The 548-nt window shown below is 74.5% G+C and overlaps 1 protein-coding gene across 1 annotated transcript in view; it reads right to left on the bottom strand.

The window, feature by feature from the left end:
* The window catches only part of TRIT1 (tRNA isopentenyltransferase 1), a 16,097-nt gene that overhangs the window by 15,229 nt on the left and 320 nt on the right, over nucleotides 1-548 (bottom strand). The window lies entirely within an intron of this gene.

The raw sequence follows: 548 nt of genomic DNA, 5'->3' as shown, positions 1-548 counted from the left end.
GGGGGGGTGGTTGGTTTTGGTTGTGCCGCCGTGCTGAGAGCTCAGGAGCAGGGATGGCAGCTCCCCCAGCAGTGGGAGGGGAGACTGTGACACCATGCACCTGAAAACAAACAACTGGCCACCGGGACAGGGCCACCGGGGCCAGCCCAGGAGCACAGCCAGCAGATAGGATCTGTCCCCCGGGCTGTTCCCCCACAGGCGCCCGGCCACGTTGTCTGGGGTCCCCGCGGGAGCTGGGCTGCAGCCCCGTGGGGCTGGGCCCCTCCGGGCCCCGACCAGGCCTCACTGCCCCCTCCCTGCACCAGGCCAGGCCGCTTCCCGACACCCTCAGCCCCGCCGGTGATCCCGGGCTCCGGCCTTACCGGGTCCCCAGGCCCAGCCACGTCCTTCCCCGAGCCCCAGGCCCGCCCCCGGCGTCTCTCGGTTCCCGGGCCTAGCTCGGGCCTACTCCCCCGCCTCCCCGGCCTACCCCGGGCCTACCCCCGGCCCTCCGGGCCTACTCGCGGGCCTACCCCCGGCCTCCCCGGCTCCCCGGAGGCCGGTCCCGG

The sequence above is a fragment of the Calidris pugnax genome, unplaced genomic scaffold (assembly GCF_001431845.1).
Source record: "Calidris pugnax isolate Ruff unplaced genomic scaffold, ASM143184v1 scaffold113, whole genome shotgun sequence".
In the NCBI taxonomy this organism is placed as follows: Eukaryota; Metazoa; Chordata; class Aves; order Charadriiformes; family Scolopacidae; genus Calidris; species Calidris pugnax.
This window is presented reverse-complemented; position numbering and strand designations above follow the sequence as displayed.